This window comes from Odocoileus virginianus, chromosome 2 (assembly GCF_023699985.2).
Source record: "Odocoileus virginianus isolate 20LAN1187 ecotype Illinois chromosome 2, Ovbor_1.2, whole genome shotgun sequence".
In the NCBI taxonomy this organism is placed as follows: Eukaryota; Metazoa; Chordata; class Mammalia; order Artiodactyla; family Cervidae; genus Odocoileus; species Odocoileus virginianus.
In genome coordinates this window covers 33,916,268-33,930,666 of record NC_069675.1, presented here as the reverse complement: position 1 = coordinate 33,930,666, position 14,399 = coordinate 33,916,268, and the positions used below count along the sequence as shown (strand labels likewise).

At 36.7% G+C, this 14,399-nt stretch overlaps 1 long non-coding RNA gene across 1 annotated transcript in view; it reads left to right on the top strand.

Moving 5' to 3' along the window:
• Positions 1–14,399, top strand: part of LOC139037103 (uncharacterized) — a 223,736-nt gene that overhangs the window by 191,541 nt on the left and 17,796 nt on the right. The window lies entirely within an intron of this gene.

The following is a 14,399-nucleotide window of genomic DNA, read 5'->3' as shown; positions in this document are numbered from 1 at the left end:
GAAAATACCATTAGCAACTGTGTATAACTGCTTAGAACACAGTAGAAACAATTTTTGGTGGTAATGTGTTATGTTGAATGCTAGGAGGCTAGACTCACTAGAGATTCCATCAACTCCCTCATGTTCCTCAGACTCCTTGCAGTTAGCTGGGGTCACAGGGTCACTCTGCTCTTGGGCTACAAGCAGAAGTGATGCATATTCCTTCTGGGAAAACATGTGACTAGCCAGTGATTCTCCCATTGTCTTGCCCTCTGCCCAGCAAAGAAATGCTCCTTACGGTAGGGACACAGTCAGTCTGAATAGAGTAGTTTCACCTTCTATCTCATCTTGGCTAGCATCAGTCATGTGTCATGATGAAAAAAATGTACTTTTCAGGGTTAATTGTTAAGTCTGCATAACCTAGTCTATCCTGATTACTACTACCACCACCAGGCTAATGGCAGTTTCCACACCCTAGTTATCTTGTTTCTAAGAATATACATTAAAGTAGAGCCTAGTATTTCTATCTAGTGCTGGGAATGCTCAATAAAGTTAAATTTACTTAGCTTCCTTTTGGAGTGATTCAGAAAGTACTGTTTCAGCATGGACCAAGTGCCATGTGCTGGGAGTTGAGAACACAAAGTTAATAATAACAATAGTATGTATTCAGTTGCCTTATTTCAGTTATAGTGTGCCTCACAACAAAACTATGAGTTTCACTATCAACTCCATTTTACAAATGAGGAAACTGATCCCAGAGAGATTAATTACTCTACCAAAAACATACAGCTAATGGGTGGTAAAATTAGAATTCTAAGGCACTAGAATTTAGATTTTCATCACTCTGTTATTTTTTCCCCTTATTCAGCGGTATCTACCCCAGGGAAGTCCAGAATCTCTGAAAAGAATTCTAAAACTCTAAGTGATGGATTGGGTACATTAGAATTAGCTGAGAAATGTTTGTAAAAAATAGTTATTTCATGAGTCCTTCCTTGACTCACAGAGTCAGAAGCTCTGTGCTAAGGTTTTGCTTATTCTAGATGCCAAACAGATTTGGGAACCACTGTTAGGAGTAATATAGGCACATAAAAATTGTAACATGATGAGAGAAAAGAGAGATTATTTGAAAAGTCCAATAGAATGTATATGGGAGCAGTTAATTCTGCTTCTGAAATTATAAGGTGAGTTTGTAGTTAAAAGAAGAGGGGGAAACAGTTTGGTTAAAAAAAAAAAAATGGGTGAAAGAAAATCCATGACATAAGATAAGCAAACAGAAAAAAAATATTTAGTCCACTTAACCTCAAAATGTTGGGGTTTCATAGGATTTAATTTCCCTTGTTTCTCTACATTTTCTCCTAAAGTGATCTTAATTATTGCTATGGGTCTAAATACTACCTCTATTATTGTTAAGTGCATGTTAAGTTGCTTCAGTCATGTCTGACTCTTTGCGATCCTATGGACTGTAGCTCATCAGGCTCCTCTGTCCATGGGATTCTCCAGGCCAGAATACTGGAGTGGGTTGTCATGCCCTTTCACCAGGGGATCTTCCTGACCTAGGGACTGAAGCCACATCTCTTATGTCTGCTGCATTAGCAGGGGTGTTCTTTACCACTAGCGCCATCTAGGAAGTCTTACTTCTATATTAGTGACTTCCAAATTTATCTGTTCAGCCCTGAGTATCCCCTAAGATCAAGGCTCTTATAGGAATTGGTTACTGGTCTTTCCTACAGATATTTCACAAGCTTTGAAAACTTAATACATCAGAAACTCTTGATTTGTCTCCTAAACTAATTCTTTAAAACATTCAAGCCTTCATAGATAACACTGGTCCTGTTACCCATTGTTGCATAACAAAGGATCCCAGAACTTAGTGGCTTAGAGTGACAATTTGTTTTTATTATTATATCCCATGATTCTGTACATCAGGAATTTGATCAGGGCACAGCGGAAATCACCCACCACTCTGCAGACATGCCATAATGTCTGGGGCCTCAGCTGAGATTGGGCTTCCTTGATGGCTCAGCTGGTAAAGAATCTACCTGCAATGTGGGAGACCTGGGTTTGATCCCTGGGTTGAGAAGATCGCCTGAAGAAGGGAAAGGCTACCCACTCCAGTATTCTGGCCTGGAGAATTCCAAGGACTATATAGTCCAAGGGGTTGCAAAGAGTCGGACACAACTGAAGGATTTTCACTTCACTTCACTTCCGCTGAGACAGCACTACTGGCTGGAAGTTGGAAGAGCTGGGGGCTGGATGGGCAGATCTTCCTCTCTGCGCCTCCTTGTCATGCCTGCCCTGCTGGTACCTCTGCCTGGCTTTCTCATAGCATGACTGACTCATGGTAGTCAAACTTCTACCTGAAATTCCAAGGCACTAAAAACAATTGTCCCCAGAAACGGGCAAAGCTTTCTTCTAGCCACATCTCAGAAGTCCTAGAATGTCCTTTCTGCTGTATTTCTGCCTCAGACTAGTTCAATCTAGAATCAAAGGGTATGTGGTACAGTAGTGGTGAGAGTGGAGTTTATAATCTATCTCTTAATGAAGGGACTAGCAAAGAATTTGTAGCTAAGTTTAATTTACCACAGACACCATAACATCAACTGCTCAAGCCTGATATTCGTGATTAATCCTTTTACTTCTTTCTGTGGTCTCCAGTAAATCTTGGTCTCACCTCCACAACTTATCCTGAATCTACTTCTTCTGACATTACCATAGTCCAAATTGTCACCATCTCTTGCTTGCAAATGCACCTTGACTTCTTTCACAGTTGTCTTTCTTGCCTTCCTATGATGCTATTCTCCAACTAGAAGTCAGTGTGTGATCCCATTACTTCTGATTAAACTACCTACTCCCTGGCTTCCTTTTACATTGAGAAAATCCAAATTCCTTTACAGGACCTATCCTGGTCTATCCCCTGCTTAACTCTCTAACCTTATGTCAAATCATTTTACCCAAACTCATTACTCTCAAGACACACTGCTCTTCACTCAGGGCCTAGAGCAGTAGTTCTCAGTGGGAGAAATTTTGCCCACCCTGCAAAAGGCATTTGGCAATGTCCTGAGATGTTATTCGCTGTCATGCAGTGGGCAGAGGCTGGAGATGCTGCTAGATACTGTCCCAGGCACAGGAAGGCCCCACAAGAAATGCTGATTCTGATAAAGGTTGAGAGGTATTTCTGTCTGTTAACCAAAGAAGTGCTACGCTGTGCAATTCACTTTGTCCCAGCAGCTTTAAAATATGATTCTTTACACATTAGAAAATGTGGGAAGTTTTCATTATTTCAATTATTTGCATAAATTGATGCTTTGCTATTTTTGTATCACATTATTTCAAATTTGAATAATTCAAAACCATATAAATTGCATTATTTGTCATTTCCAGTCTTCCTAGTTTAGGAAAGAATGACGTAGCATTCTCTACTACTCCATCTTTTTTTTTTGGAGGTCTCAGGACATGTTGAGAATGGCTCTCCTTCTCTTGTTAGTAATCAGCAGCAACTCCCTGTGATTCTATAGCTTTCTCAGAGGCCTGATGACCACTGTTGCTATGGAATCTGATGGGACCTTAGACTCCAAAAGTTGACGGTGCCTTAGACCTTGGGGTTTAGCCTGGCGCTCAATTCCCTTCTTCCCAACACTCCTTCTAATACTTGCTAACATGAACTTGGACTCCAATGTTTTCCCTGACCCTGAAATGCATTTATCGACAATACCCTGAGCAATATGGAAACACACACTTTGGTCAACCTTAATATAGATTAAGGTATTTCAGGAAACATAGATTTGTGAATTCTTCCTTTCTTGTCCATCTCTGCCCCCACTATTTGCCTAGAACAGTCTCTGCAAGGGAAGGTGACTGGCCACCTCTATATAACATAAGGATAATACTTTTTCTGACCCAACCCAGACAGAAAAGGAAACACAGACACACACACTTGCATTTCATCAGGCACTTGGTTCATTGGGGGAAAAAAAGCAGGATATCAAGGAATACCCAATTTAATCATTTGCCGGTTCTGCTTTTGGACATAAAAAAATGTCCTTTGAGGTCAGATTTCCTGAGAGTCTGATTGAAGTATCACTGGCAACTGTGAAATCTGAAGGTTCAATTGGGGGTAGCCACCCCAAGAAAATAGCTGATTCTTTCTGCTTACCTTTCATTTCACTCTTAAAGAAAATTTTCAGGGACAATAACCTATAGAAAGCTATTGACACTTTAGGTTATCCTCAAGATAGCTAAATGGAGAATAAAAATTTATTGTAAGCATCTGTGTAATATTTTGAAATACACATAGGACTTCTTCCTGCTTGTTTTGCATAATATCTGTGCTCAGCAATATCAAAGAAAAAATGAGCTCTTTTCTATAAGCTGTTGTATGTCTGGTTTGTTAAGTAAAATCCCTTAGTCTCATTAGACCAAAGAAGACTATGACCTCTTGTGGAGGCTAGGTGAAGCATTTTATTGCAGTAAGCATTACGTAAGCAAAAACACATAGAAATATGTGTGATAGCTTTCATGATTCCCTGATCATAGCAACTTGAAGTGGTTTCTCCCTGTTGCGAGCTCCAATATCATGTATCTGCTCTGGTCATAATTCCTTTAAATACTGTCATGTTTCATGATTATTTAGAATATTTACTTAACATACTACATGTCAGCCATTTTTTGGTGGCTGAAAGTGAAAAGTGAAAGTGAAGTCGCCCAGTGGTGTCTGACTCTTTGCAACCCCAAGGACTGTAGCCCACCAGGCTCCTCCATCAGTGGAATTTTCCAGGCAAGAGTACTGGAGTGGGTTGCCATTTCCTTCTCCAGGGGAACTTCCCAACCCAGGGATTGAACCCAAGTCTCCTGCATTGCAGGCAGACACTTTACCATCTAAGACACCGGGGAAGCCCTTTTGGTGGCTGAGATTATAAATAAAACACAGTTCCTTCCCTTAAACTACTCACAGCTTACTAAGAAATTGCATAAAAATAAATATACAATTACAATGGCTTATGAGAAGAGTGCTAACAGAGATTTGTGGATAGTGCTTTGAAAGTTCAAATGTGTTGGTAATATATACCCTATTTTTTGAACTAATTTGTAAAAAGAAATTTTTCCCAGTGACCATTCCCATAATAACTTGAATTTATTTGGAAGATATTCAGTGTTTATTATTTTATTTTCATTTTTGGGAGAGGATATCCTCTAGAATTCTTAAAGTACTATTTTTATTGAAGTATAAAATATACAAAAGGCATGATACATCCTACATTTTCATTTATATTTCAGTGAAATATCTAAAGTAAATATGGCCATGAAACTGCACACCAAAATGGTGTGCTAGACATGACTTATTCCAGTTTGTGGGATCCAAATGTTAAACATGCAGGAATTTTGCCACTAGTTGTTCAAATGCTGGTAACTTGAAATCAGGCAGCATGACGATATGTAAACTATGAGGAACTTTGTTTCAGAAAACAAGTTGCTAAACATTTAAGATTAATCACTGTTGATTAATAAATAGAAAGTTAACATCATCTCTGAAGCCATTCCTAGGTCCACTTCCAGTCACCAGCCATTTCATTTTAGGAGTAGTCACCAACTTGACATCTAGTACTATCAGGCAAATTTACTATTTTGGAATTGTATAGGTCGAGGAAAGAACTGATTCATGGAAGATGTGAAGTTTGAATGATTTGTGGGCTCTCTTGAAATAAATACTTGATTATAAATACAATATATGTTACAGGGCCTGAGATTGGATCTGAGCAAGTTGAAGATTATCCATATTATCTTCATAGTAAATCTAACTCTGCTAGCATGTATATTTGTTTTGTTTTGTATTTTGGTCTTGTTTCTATCATTTTTATTGTGTTTGAGAGGTTCATCTATGTTGTTGCATGCAGCAATCTGTGCATTTCATTGTTTGAATTTACCACAATGTACTTATCTATGCTATTGTTTCCAACTGAAGCTCCTACCAATATTTCTGCTGTAAACACGTGTACCTACCTTTTAGTGCAAACGAGTTACATGGCATTGGTTACATTACATTACATTACACCTGTGATTGACACTGTGACATCATAGGGTGTTCATGTGTTCAGCTCTAGTAGATAGTGACAAAGAGTTTTTCTGATTGGTGGTAAAAGTATACGGTCCCAACATCTGTGTATGGGAGCTTCAGTTCTACACTCCTACCAAATGAGGGTATTGTGAGACTTAAAATTCACCATTCTTGTGGGTGTGAATTGCCCTGATGACCAGTTAGCTTTAGTATATTTTCAAACAAGTTTTGGCCCTTTTGATATTGATATTTTCTTTTGTGTAGTGTTTGTGCATTAAAAATTGGGTTATCTGTTTTTAATGTCTTACAGCAGTTCTTTTTATATTGTGGATATGAATTCTTTGAGGGATATATACAATGCAAATATTTTCTCTCATTTTGGGTTTCACTCATTTAAAGTTACCTTTTAATGAAGTCAAGTTCATGATTTTAAAGAAATTTAATTTTACATGCTATTTAAGGTCTATGAAATAATTTCCTCCCACAAAACATTAGGAATATTCTGTGTTTTTTCTAAGAGCATTATTGTTTTTGTTTACTGAAAAATATCTATCACTACGATGGAGGATTTTTCTATATCTTTTACTTCTGTCAAGTTTTGCTTTATGTAATTTGAATTTTATTCACTGCAAAGAAATTTAGAATTATAATGTGTTCCTGGTGAATTGATATTCTCTTTATATTCAGTAATGCTTCTGTCTCAGAGTCTATCCTTTCTGATATTTGTATACTTATAATAGTTATCTTTTATTTAGTATTCATATTGTACACTTTCCCTTCATTTTCAATATATTTGTATCTTTATTTTTAAGATAAGTCTATTCTATATACAGTTGTTTTTATCCAATCTGACAAACTTTGTAATTTAAAGGAGTTTTTAGTTCAGTTACATTTAGTAAAGTTCTTATGTATTTACTTTTAAATCTACTATCCTAGGATTTTATTTATACTTCTTCAATGTGTTCTGTGTTCCTTTTTTGCCAGGGTAATTTTTCTCATTTTATAAGTTTTTGCAAATATTTTATACTTTTCCCTATTGGCTTACTAGGTATACATTTGTTTACTATTTGTATTGGTTGCCCTAAATTTTACAACACATTATTTCTGACTTATTCTAAAAAATTAGTATTTTTACCACTTCTTCTATTTCTAATTAGACTTTTGCTGGTTTTTGTCATATGTTTTATTATACATATGTCTAACTATCACAAGGCAACATTCGTATTATTTTCCACAGTTAATGGCCATTTAAATTTAGCCACATATTTATTTCTATAATTCTCTTTCCTTCCTGAGCTTCCATGATTATATCTAGGTTCATTATCTAAATATTAAATGTCCTTTAATATTTATTTTAGTGCAAGCCTTTTGTTTTAAACATAGTAGCTTTAGACTAACTCCTGAAGTCAGATTATGTCCTCCAACTTTGTTTTTTTCTTCAAAATTATGTTGGCTCTACTACATCTTTCACATATCTATATAAATTTAAGGTCACCTTGTCAATTTCTAGAAATAAGTTATAACTCATTTTATTCTTTGACTTTTGCTATTTCAGTATCTTTTTTGAAGATTGATTATTTTTATATATTTGATCATCTTGTCTAAGAATAAAAGGAGTTTAGTTTCTTAATTTCCAACCTGTATGACTTTCCTTCTTCAGTTGCACTTGGTGGGACCTACAAAACTATGTTGAATAGAAGTGCTGAGAGTGGACAGAAAAATCCTGTTCCCAGACTTAGGGAGAAAAGTTGTCTTTTCCCTTTAACTTTTATTAGCTGTAGGTATTTTACAGATGCCTTTTATTGAGTTGAGGGTATTGTTTTCTATTCCTGGATGTTGAACATGTGTTAGTTGCTCAGTTGTATCCTATTCTTTGCAACCCCATGGACAGTAGCCCGCCAGGTTCCTCTGTCCATGGAGTTTCCAGGCAAGAATACTGGCAGGAATACTAGAGTGGGTTGCCATTTCTTTCTCCAGAGGATCTTCCCAACCCAGGGATTGAACATTGGTCTCCTGGATTGCAGGGATATTCTTTACCATCTGAGCTAGATGAGCTAGATGTTAAGGGGTTTTATAAATGGGTGTTGAATTTTCAAAAAAATTATATATGCTGTATATTGAAACAGTCATGTGGTTTTTCTCTTTATTTAGTTAATATGGAGAATCATAGTTTGATTTTCATGTATTAAACCAAATTTATACTGCTTCAATAATCCCACTTGTTCATGATGTATTAACTTTTTTGTAAATTTTTGGCTTCCCCAGTGGCTCAGCAGTAAAGAATTCGCCTGCAGTGAAGGAGACACAGTTTCAATTCCTGGGTCAGGATGATCACCTGGGGGAGGAAATGGCAGCCCATTCCAGTATTCTTGCTAGGGAAGCCACATGGACAGAGCCGCCTGGTGGGCTATAAGCCATAGGGTTGCAAAGAGGCAGATAGGACTGAGTGACTGAGCAAACACACATACAGTTTGCTAACATTGTTGAAGATTTTTGTATCTATATTCATGTAGTATATTGGCCTGTAATTTCTTTTATTGTAATAACCTTTTTTGATTTTGGATATCACAACTAAGAGACTAAAGTACAACAAAAGAATAGCACTGGCCTCATGGAATAAATTGGCAAGGGTTTGTTTCTCCTCCATATTCTGAAAAGGTTTGCATAAAATTTGTTATTTAGTCACTCAGTCATGTCCAACTCTTTGTGACCCCACAGACTGCGGCATGACAGGATTCCCTGTTCTTCACTGTCTCCCAGAGTTGCTCAAACTCACGTTCATTGAGCCGATGATGCCATTCAACTATCTCATCCTCTGTCATCCCCTTCTCCTCCTGCCCTCAATCTTTCCCAGCATCAGGGTCTTTTCCAATGAGAATTTTTTTTGCATATAAATAGCATTTTTTCATTTCTAAGTTTATAATGGAATTCACCAATGAATCATCTGTCTCTAAAGTGTTTTTGTATATGTGTGTGTGTGTGAAGGGGAGGGAGTGGGAAAGTTCATATATGAATTTGGTTTCTTTAGCTATATAGTTACACTATATCTCCTTGAGTTAACTTTGGTCATTTGCAAATTTCAAAAGTTGGACAGTTCATTTACACTTTTTATTTTATTGACATAAGTTTTTCATTATCTTATCATTTTAATGTGTGTAGGATTGGTGGTGATTTCTGCTATTCTATTCTTCTTTGTAGACATGATTTTGTCTTTTTTCTCCTTTTTTTTTCTTGATGAGTCTTCAGTTGTTCAGTTGTGTCTGACTCTTTGTGACCCCATAAATCGCAGCATGCTAGGCCTCCCTGTTCATCACCACCTCCCAGAGTTTACCCAAACTCATGCCCATCGAGTCAATGATGCAATCCAGCCATCTCATCCTCTGTCGTCCCCTTCTCCTCCTGCCCCCAATCCCTCCCAGCATCAGGGTCTTTTCCAATGAGTCAACTTTTCACATGAGGTGGCCAAAGGATTGTAGTTTCAGCTTCATCAACACTTCCAATGAACACCCAGGACTGATCTCCTTTAGGATGGACTGGCTGGATCTCCTTGCAGTCCAAGGGACTCTCAAGAGTCTTCTCAAACACCACAGTTCAAAAGCATCAATTTTTCAGCACTCAGCTTTCTTCACAGTCCAACTCTCACATCCATACATGACCACTGGAAAAACCATAGCCTTGACTAGACAGACCTTTGTTGGTAAAGTAATGTCTCTGCGTTTTAATATGCCACCTAGGTTGGTCATAACTTTCCTTCCAAGGAGTAAGTGTCTTTTAATTTCATGGCTGCAGTCACCATCTGCAGTGATTTTGGAGCCCAAAAAGTAAAGTCTGACTCTGTTTCTACTGTCTCCCCATCTATTTCCCAAGAAGTGATGATGGGACCAGGTGCCATGATCTTAGTTTCCTGAATGGTGAGCTTTAAGCCAACTTTTTCACTCTCCTCTTTCACTTTCATCAAGAGTCTCTTTAGTTCTTCACTTTCTACCATAAGGGTGGTGTCATCTGCATATCTGAGATTATTGATATTTCTCCCAGCAGTCTTAATTCCAACTTGTGCTTCTTCCAGCCCAGCATTTCCCATGATGTACTCTGCATATAAGTGAAATAAGCAGGGTGACAATATACAGCCTTGAAGTACTTCTTTTCCTATTTGGAACCAGTCTGTTGTTCCATGTCCAGTTCTAACTGTTGCTTCCTGACCTGTATATAGGTTTCTCAAGCTTGAGATTAATATTTTTTTGAACATGTTGTTTCTCTATAGTATTTATATCTTTTGTCTTCCACTGATTTGTACTCTTATTTTATTCCTTTTATTACTATGGGTTTAATTTCTTTTTTCTAGCTTATAAAGTACAAGAAAACTGATTTTATATCTGTCTTCTAACATAAGAACTGAAACTATATATATTCTGTGAGCAGTATTTTAAATTCATCCTATAAATTTTTATATGGTATATTTTTCTTTTCATTCAGTTGAAAATAATTTCCAATCATATGTGAGATTTCTTTATTTTACTCCTGTGGTTTTTAGAAGTATGTCAATTAATATCCATATACTAAGGTGTAGTCCGTAAATGTTTGTTACTGATTATTAATTTAATTCATTTGTGATCAAAGAACACATTTGATATGATTATAATCCTTTTAAATGTATTGAAAATTGTTTATGGACCAGCAGAGGTCTGTTTTGGAGAGTGTTTCATGTGCATTGGAAAAGAATATGTAATCTCTGTTGAGGGGAATGTACTAAAATGTCAACTAGATTCATATTTATTTTGTGACTACTTGTTTTATGAATTACTAAAAGAGGACCTGAAATTTCTTGCTCTTATTATGGATTTATTTGGATCTCCTACATCTGTTTTTGTTTCTTGTGTTGAAGCTCTAATTTTAGGTACATAGTCATTTAGAATTTGCATTTCTTTAAAGAATTGCACCTTTTAAATGTACAGTAGATTCTTTTTATTCAAGGTAGTTATGTTCTACAATGTCACTGAATACGTGAATACTGCTATATTGCTCCCAGGGGAAATTATATACACAGGGCTTCCCTGGTGGCTCAGAGCTTAAAGCGTCTGCCCGCAATGCGGGAGACCCGGATTTGATCCCTCGGTGGAGAAGATCCCCTGGAGAAGGAAATGGCGGCCCAGTCCAGTACCCTTGCCTGGAGAATCCCATGGAGGGAGGAGCCTGGTAGGCTACAGTCCACGGGATCGCAAAGAGTCAGACACGACTGAGCGACTTTACTCACTATGTACATGTGTGGCATAGATTTTAATCTTAAATCCTGAAAATAGCATGTCCTGTCCTACTAGATTCTTCTTTATTTTACAGAAAAGCACAATGAGGTTCAAAAGTGTGAAGTGACTTGCCTGAGGCTACCCCACTAACATACGGCAGAGCTAGGATGAAAGCCCTGTCCGTCTGGTTCCAGAGATGTGTATCACTGCGCTAGAGCACCCTGCCTTCTACTGTCTCTTCCCTCTGGTCATCTCGGTGTGAGAACTGAAAAAAGAAGGCAGAGCATTGCTTTGTTCAACCTCAGCTGGAAATGTGCATGTTGGAAGGCTAAAATTTGTCCCTCCCCACTCTGCACATGTCCAAGAATAACCATGAAAATATGGGGTTGATTTAGGAATTAAAAATGTTAGCCAGGAGGTGAATTCACAAATATGGAACCCACAAATAATGAGGATCAACTGTACCTCAACTGATAAGGATAAGGAATATTCCTTATTCTGAAGTCTATTTTACCTGACATTAAAATAGCCACTTTTCTTATAATGAATGTGCTTGCATGGTATTCTTTATCCACCTTTTTTTAAACCTGCAGTTTATATATTATATAATTAGAGAGAGTTGCTTTTAATTATAGTTGGGTTTTGCATTTTTATAAAGCCTGACAACTCGATCCTGCTGATGATTTATCCATTTATATGTGATGTTATTACCATTATGATTTTAATCTGCTGTGTTTCTGTTTCTTATTTTTCTTATCTGTACTCTAGTCATTCTTTTTTTCCCATTATTTTTGCATTGACTTTTAGGATTACAACTTATTCACTAGTTTCTTGTTGCTATGCCTCTTTGATTTGTTTCTTTAGTTTTTTTTCTCTTGGGCAGAGATTCTTGTAGGTCCTTGAGCCTCTTAAAGAAATTGTAAGGTCAAACTTTCCACAATGATACTAAGTATGATTTGCATGTTCATCTCTTTATTTTACAAATGTACCATGGGGTTTTCCAGAAACTAAATATCATGTCTGGTTAAACAGATTAAAGATGCAGCAGGTATGAGAATCTAGCCACCTAGATTATTAAATTAAATAAATAAATAATTTTAAATTAAATAAAATTATTAAAATAATTTTCAAGATGTGAACTAGTGATACTTTTCACTACACTTTTGTTACACATAATGTTTTTCATTAAAATATGACATGTATATTAACATACAATGAGTTTCTTATTGTTTTTAAACATTTAAAAATTAATATTCAGTATAATAAACACTGATAGAAAAACTTACAGTCTTAGAATTACTGGTTACCCTACTCTAGAGAGCTTATTTATATTAATTCTAAGATCCAAAGTTGGAAAACTGCTGCCCTGACTTTATGATATGCATCTCTAACTTATCACAGTCTACCTGTAGATAATACTGTAACATATTACCTATAGTGTAAGAGCCCTGCAAAGGTATTTTTTCATCTTCTATTGCTATGATGCATTTTATTCCTACAGGTGTTATAACCTCTACAAAACACAGTTAATAGTTTCTCTTTAAACAGTCTTTTACCTACATATTGGGTTGGCCAAAAGTTCATTCTGATTTTTCTATAGGAGTAATGGAAACACTTGAAAAAACTTTCTGGACTACCCAATATTTACCATTTCCAGTATGAAGATACAACTTTTCTTCAGTTGTCATGTGCTTCTACCTGAAGAACTTCCTTTAACAGTTCCTGGAATGTGGCCTGCTCAATGAATTCACCCCCAATAGGGAAATTATTATGAGTCATAAAGATCACTTAGTTTTGGTAAATGACTGATACTTGGGTAGATATAACATACAGGGGAAGGATATTATTAGAATAAAAGTTGACAAGATTTAACAACTCAGTGGATGGCCTAGGAATAAAGTGATACACTGTAAAATGCCCCTAAAACATAACCAATGCACTAAGAATAAATAATTAATATGGGGAAGATTTATCCAAATGTATTATTTGCAGATAGTAATAGTCTACCTGGAAAACCCAGAATCTAATGAAAAATCACTACACCTAAAACCAAAGAAGTATATCACATTAATGGCTTTCTATATAAGAAATAGTCTATTAAAATATAATAGTAATAACAGCAGCCATTACAATAACAAATATATTTGATAAAAGTAGAAAAAGCATTTGAAAGACCTGGCTAAGTATCTACAAATGAGGAATGTGAAGAGCTAACCCTAACTCTAACTATAAAGGACTTAAAGGAAAAATTCATAACTAAAAAGGTACATCTTGAAATTTGAGGCTTAATATGTCCATTTTCTCCAAATCAATCTATGATTACAATTGATGCATAATAAAAATTCAAGTGGATGAATTTGATTATAAATGTTAATCTTGAATGAATAAGAACATGATATAAAGAAGCATTGTCTTAAATGTCAAGGAGGAACCATGTCCTATCAAATAGTAACATATTATAAAGTCATAATATTGCTAATATAGGAATAAGTACCTGGAGAATCCCATGGATAGAGGATCCTGGTGGGCTACAGTCTATGGGGTCATAAAGAGTCAGACATGACTGAACTTAGCACAGCCCAGCACAGACATTGATTATGATCTTTGTAGCCAAAGATGGAGAAGCTCTATACAGTCAGTAAAAACAAGACCTGGAGCTGACTGGATCAGGTTCAGAACCACTGTGGACAGTGAATGCAGCCATGAAATTAAAAGATACCCGCTTCTTGGAAGAAAAACTATGACAGACCTAGTGTGCTGTGTGTGCTTAGTCACTGGGTCATGTCCAACTCTTTGCGACCCCATGGACTGTAGCCTGTCAGGCTCATCTGTCCATGGGGATTCTCCAGGCAAGAACACTGGAGTGGGTTGCCATGACCTCCTCCAGGGGATCTTTCCAACCCAGGGATCGAATCCAGGTCTCCCACATTAGCAGGGAGATTCTTTACCATCTGATCCATCAGGGAAGTCCATGACAAACCTAGACAATGTATCAAAAAGCAGAGATGTCACTTTGCCAACTAAGGTCCATTTAGTCAAAGCTATGGTTTTTCTAGTAGTTCAGTATGGATAAGAGAGTTGGACCATAAAGAAGGCTGAGCAATGAAGAATTGATACTTTTGAACTGT